The sequence below is a fragment of the Strongylocentrotus purpuratus genome, unplaced genomic scaffold (assembly GCF_000002235.5).
Source record: "Strongylocentrotus purpuratus isolate Spur 01 unplaced genomic scaffold, Spur_5.0 spur5_scaffold_7, whole genome shotgun sequence".
Lineage (NCBI taxonomy): Eukaryota > Metazoa > Echinodermata > Echinoidea > Camarodonta > Strongylocentrotidae > Strongylocentrotus > Strongylocentrotus purpuratus.
Window position 1 is genome coordinate 32253702 of NW_022145613.1, and position 6000 is coordinate 32259701.

The window sequence follows — 6000 nt, forward strand, 5'->3', positions numbered from 1 at the left end:
AGGCTATAACTATATTTCATGAATTTCCGAGTCTTTGCTATGATGTGTACAAAGACCTACAAAGAATGTGGAAAAAGCCTTCCTGCTGTTCTTTCTTGGTTTAAAAATAGAAAAGCTTAAATGAAACATTATAGTATCGCGGTAACAGCGTTTTCAGACCAAAAGACATTCAGGTCGCAGGCATAAATAATATATAGATTTTTTTTTAACTGTCTGTATGAACTCTTCCGGCTGCAATCATCGGTCAGGCGGGAAAGCAGTGCGGTAAAATATCGATTTGAATACAACTATTCAAATTTCATAGATTTTGTTTCTGATAAGTCAAATGAACGCACATACGTTGTATCTCTACCTTAAACTTTGAATTTAAAGGGACGTCCAAGCTTAAAGGTAATACAAAGTTCTGGGAAATTTTGAAATTAGGTGGATAGTGATTCTTTACAATTTTGATATATTTGGATGCTCCTGTGGATGTATTATAAGCACTAGAAATGTTAGCCCCTAAAACACTTCTGCTTTCGAGTAAAATTGAATTTCAAATAGCGCCTACGACCGTTCAATGGTAGCTGCGACCATAAAAATCTCAGAATATGTAGTTGTGATATATAATTTCCAAACGGGAATAGATAATCGGTCGATTTTAGTCGAGAAATATTGTTTTATAGCTTAATTAATATCTTGACCTTGAGAGGGAGCTATACAAAAAAAAACTTTGTATTACCTTTAATAAGCAATTTGCTCCAGGTGAAAGAAGAAAGATCAGAGAAGCAGATTGGACGAAAGCAGACAAACAATAAAAAAGATAGGGATTGTTGAAAGTTGTAATCACTAGGCCTTACATGTAGTGCCCAACACATATCCGTATTGATGTATCAACAAAGAAAACGACTATTTTTTTTTCTTCTTCAAAATGTATTTCTCCGGTGGGTCATTACTTTTCGGAGATCTATATAATAAAAACGCTATCCATAATACTTTTTGATAGGTGCCCAAATGGAGAAGCCTTTAATATAGGAGAGAGACTTAATTAGAGCATTAGAGAAAAGTAATGATGTTATAGTAAACGGCAAACAAGAGAGTTGACCGTGGAATACATCACAATCCACTAACCGCATTGCCAATTTGAGATTCGCATATATATTTAGTGATCTCATATTTCAGACATCCATAACTTCTTAATACTTGTCCGATTTTTTTGAATTTTTTTGAATTCTTTTTTCTTTTTTTCTTTTTTTCTCTCACTTTATCGAATCTTGTAAATATGTGGTATTCGTGATTTGTTTCAATAAAATACGCAAAGAAAAAAAAGAAGAAAAAAAGTTTTGGAATTCTGTTTCTCAATTTCCTGCTTTCACACTATCATAAATGAACTTATTTGCAAAGGTTGCTTGCCCTTTAATACCTTTTTACAACTTATAAATGACCTTCAAGAGATAGAGAATGTACATCACCGTGTGCACGTGACTGGTGACATGTACAGTCGTGGAATTTGTTTTCCCCCTTCTTCATGTTCATTGTCTGCTCATCGTTTCTACTCCGAACGCGATTTTTAGAAAATAATGCGATTACAAAAATAAAAGAATGTTGTAAGTTTGAACGAACGGGGATGTGAATGGCAGATAATTCTCAGTATTCATGCTTGAAGGTTAAAAAGCTGTGTTATGAAAGGATGCGGTAAACTGTAATAATTTGAAAAGTTGTTTGTATTGCAAATTTCTTCCAAAGGTTGAGTTGCTCTTTGATATCTTTTTACAGCTTTCAAATGCCCTCTTAAGATATGGACGATGTACATCAGCGTGTGCACGTGATGAGTAGCATGTACATCGTGGAATCCACCCTTCTTCCTGTTCATTATTCTCTCATCGTTTCTACTCCAAACGCGATTTGTAGAAAATAATGCGATCAATTTTATTGTTAATGTTGTAAGTTTGAATGAACAGGATGTGAATGGCAGATCATTCTGGGTATTCATACTCGAAAGTTAAAAAGTTGTGTAAAAAAAATGATGCGGTAAACTGTGATAATTTGAAAAGTTGTTTGTATTGCACATTTCTTGCAGAGGTTGGATTGCCATTTGATACCTTTTTTCAGCTTGCAAATGCCCTCTTAAGATATGGACGATGTACATCAGCGTGTGCACGTGATGAGTAGCATGTACATCGTGGAATCCACCCTTCCTGTTCATTATTCTCTCATCGTTTCTACTCCAAACGCGATTTGTAGAAAATAATGAGATTACACTTTGTTTTAATTGTGTAAGTTTGAATGAACGGGATGTGAATGGCAGATCATTCTGAGTATTCATGCTCGAAAGTTAAAAAGTTGTTTAATAAAAAAATGCGGTAAACTGGAATAAATTGAAATGTTTTTTCTATAAACCTCACCTCTTATTAAAGCTGTACACAGTGTTGGCGATAAACTAAAGTGGGGGGGGGGGGGGTCCAGGGGCACGTGCCTCCTCCCCACCCCACCCCACAGTTCCTAATCTTAAAGACACAGTACAGAAAAGAATGTAGAAGTGTCACTTAAATGACGCCACCTACTACCCCTCCCCCCCCCCCACCCCCCGAAGGGAGCGGTACTACCCTACAAACATATGATGTCAGTTGACAAGATGATCCATCACATATATAATTGTTCTCGTAAAAGCAATGAAACCTGAATTTCTATTCGTGAGCTCTTCAGGAATTCACAGATTGGACTTGGGGGCGTGGCGTTTTTATGTCGGGGAAATAGCGATCGCGGCTAACAGTCTAAGTGCCCCCGTGTCCAAACATCTTTATTTCATGCATATTTCAGGAAAGGCTATCCTGTAATAAACACAGTAGTTTATTTATCGATGTTTACAGATATAAAATGTAAATGCCATGGGAATGAACTTGGTCAGATTTTCATGGACCGAACGCAAACTCTACCCGTCGATGTGTTTTTTTTTTCTTCTTTTTTTTTGGGGGGGGTGGTAGTGCTTTGGCTGCCAAGATCACATAGATTCTCTTTAAGAACACCACAAAAGTAAAAAGGTGTTAGAGAAAAGCAGAATGGAGGCGGAGAGAGAAACAGAGAGACAGAGAGAGAGACAGAGAGGCAGAAAGAGAGAGAGAGAGAGGGAGAGAGGTGAGGGAAAAGGCTACAGAGAAGAGACAGATAGAGGGGTTTCGACATATATTCTTAGAGGTAATGTATGCAAGGAGGGGTGGGAAAATGGGAAGAGAAAAAAAGGGGGTGGATATAAAGAAGTGAACAAAGATAGAATAAACAATTTTGGTAATGTAATCAAATTCAATGCACAGATCCCTGTTAGGTGCCTCGTTACAAATTATTTAATTCACTTGTTACGAATAATCATTTTTCGATAGTCAGAATGCGAATTACATATTAATCGTTGCTGGGTATATAGGACAGCAATATAGGACAGCAATTATGGCTTGTCCTACCTACTCTCTTTGTACGTCTTTAGAATCTCATACTATACTACTCCGTTTTCGCCTCCTATAATACCTTTTAAATCCAGACCTATTATATTGTGTTACTCAGTACGGGAGCCTATTCATATAAGCTATGCTTTTTATTAAGGCTCCCCACATTTTACATTGTTCTACCCAGCCTGTTATATATACATATCTCGAAAATTCGTACTTTTTTCCCGTACATTATATTTGATTTGAAATCTCTAAAAAAAAAATTCTTGTGTGAAATTTATTCTTGTAATAATATACGCCTGTATAAAAAAAAGAAAAGAATATAAACTGTTTTTCTATGTAAAATGTGGAATAAATAAACTTCAAAACTTCATATTCATAATATAATATATGCACTTATACTATTATTTGTAACAGGTCCATGAAATAATTTGTAACGAGTCACTTAACAAAGATTTGAGCATTAAATCTGAATAGATTTCGAAATTGGCCTATTATAGAGAAAGAAAGAGAGACAAAGTAGAAGACAGATTTCGATAAACATATCATTTACGTCACAATCTAATCTGACTGTGTTGACAATACTAATCAAACATTTTAGCTTTACTACAAAATCTGCCAACGCTACTTTGATAAACGTAATTGGACTTTGTCTCTTTGATGTTAATTGATTGTCATCCTTAATTAAGAAATGGAAGATACATCATTTATTTTGAGCGACGAAGGGGATTTCTTAGTAGTTGTAGCAAGAATTTTTTCAATCTAGGTTTTAGATTGTGACAGGTGTTTAGGATAATGGTTATCCATGCATTTTAGGCGCTTAGACCGTACTAATTTACGAGGAGGTTGGAGGGGGGGGGGGGGGCTTATATAAATTCACATTATGTATATTATGAAATATGAAATTAAAATCTCTAAAATATTGATTCGTCAGAATTTTTGTCAGTATATTGTGTTTCGAGGAAATAAAAGTAATTCAACAATTTTTATAAAAGCATGGTCGAATTTATATAACATATTCTTTTCCAGTCATACACAAAAATTATTCCATGGACAAAAATTTATTAGTAGAGATAACAGTTCTACATAATACACAAAATAACTTTTTTTAAAGTAAATAAAACAAATTCATCGGTTCACAATTTAAATCTATTTTTTTTTCTTCAAAACCCGTTATGTATTTATATAACTCTGAAGAACTTCGGATTTCTATTACATAGCACTTCGTGTCAAATGAATATACATCTTAATGTTTTGGAGAAGTCCCTGTACCTTGCAATTCCACCTAAAAACCAAGCGAACGTCTGCCACGCCCACCTACACCTTGACCCTCCGACAGAGAGGGGAATTCCCAGAGTCGCCACCTATTACCCTCTCCAATCCTGGGATAAACGGACACCAATGGCATGACGTCACATCGGGGAAGTCCCTAATAGTGATATCATGGCTGTTTTCGGAGTGGTCAGTATCATCATAGTTTTTAAAGAAATGCAAAGGAAGAGATGAATGGTGTGTGGTGTTATCTCTACGATGTGGCTGATAGTTAATAGACCTGCAGTGTATAGGAAAATACCCGTTACCAGTGAAAGGGGAAACATATAAAGAGAGAGAGGGAGAGAGAGAGAGACCGACAGAGAAAGGAAAAGGAGAGATAAAGGGAAGGGCGCTGTAGAGGGAGAGAGGGTTGGAGAAGTGCAATGAGGAACAGGGATGAAAAATGAAAGGGGAAAATTATTTATAGAAAGAAGAAGGAGGAGAAGGGGAAAAAGCGAGATAAAAAATTCCAACACATCCAGATAGAAAAGGGAAAATACCAAAAGGGTTTAGGACGCTTATGCGACTGTTTGATTAGGTATAGTTTACTTTACACTGTTTAACCCCCCCCCCCCCCTCTGGCCTGTTACACTGGTATACACTATCTTACGGGGATGTAACACATTTCGTTTATCACCCTTTTCATTGCCAACAATATAGATATAACCTACTACGATTCAGTGGCATTTGGGGTTCACAAACGGATTGATGTGTTGCAATAAAATAATCATGATCGCTGTTAAAAATAGAACTAGGGCGGGTTTGTTATGACAGTTGTCTATTTTTATACTCCGGAAGAAAGTGAAGTATAGTGAATAGAGACGAATGTGATTAAGATATCTTGGTAGGCAACTTCAAGAAAGAAAGAGTATTATTCATAACATGAATAGAGTGCTACATTTTGCCCTACTTCCATCTCTAATACTTATGCTATTTTATTGATTTTCATCTTCAAAAACTCTATGATATAGATGGATGTCGGAATATTTTTTACATTTAGACAAATTAAAAAAATGGGTCCGTTCTAAATGTTAAGTTGCCAATTATACTATGAAATTATTACAAACTCATTAAAAATGTTCAGGTACCAGGGTCCTTGAATTTGGAATTCAGTTCATACTAATAATACGTCCTGTACAACCAGGTACTGTGAAATGAAAATGTCTACCCCCCCCCCCCTCCTCTCAAAACAAAAGAATGAGTCAGTTAACCTAAATTTCTAATCCTGTTTCTGCCCTACGTACTTTGCTCCTCTTCACTTTCTTTC